Source organism: Etheostoma spectabile, chromosome 7 (assembly GCF_008692095.1).
Source record: "Etheostoma spectabile isolate EspeVRDwgs_2016 chromosome 7, UIUC_Espe_1.0, whole genome shotgun sequence".
Taxonomy (NCBI): Eukaryota; Metazoa; Chordata; class Actinopteri; order Perciformes; family Percidae; genus Etheostoma; species Etheostoma spectabile.
In genome coordinates this window covers 21510246-21510766 of record NC_045739.1, presented here as the reverse complement: position 1 = coordinate 21510766, position 521 = coordinate 21510246, and positions in this window count along the sequence as shown.

Genomic DNA, 521 nt, shown 5'->3' with positions numbered 1-521 from the left:
TATATATATATATATATATATATATATATACGTATATATATATTTGAACCAACCGTGGCAGAGGCCTTCTTCAGGACCACGTTCAGCCCTGACAAAATGTAGCAACACGTTTTTTAAAACTGAAACAGGGTTTCGTTGAACACCCTGTTGTGTGCGAGGCATTTTTACTTCCATGAGTTTAGAGACACGTCTCTGCTGATTGGGTATCACCTGTCACACAGCCAATAAATGAGAGACATACCCGCCAAACAAGAGAAAACGTATCCCAAAACAGTTGCACAGCGTTTCACATTGTTCCGAGCAACCATGTCGTTTAACCATGAAACCTTAGCAAAACGGTGCACACCGTTTTGAGATTGAACATGCCCCAGAAATGAGATTCAAACAGGAAATACATAGAGCAAAGACAGGAAGTGACATGATACTCAAATCCATAGTGAAATAGAGAATATATGACATCACAGCATATAGTTACAATAAATAAAACCCCAAACGCTACACTGTTAGACTTTGCTGTAATT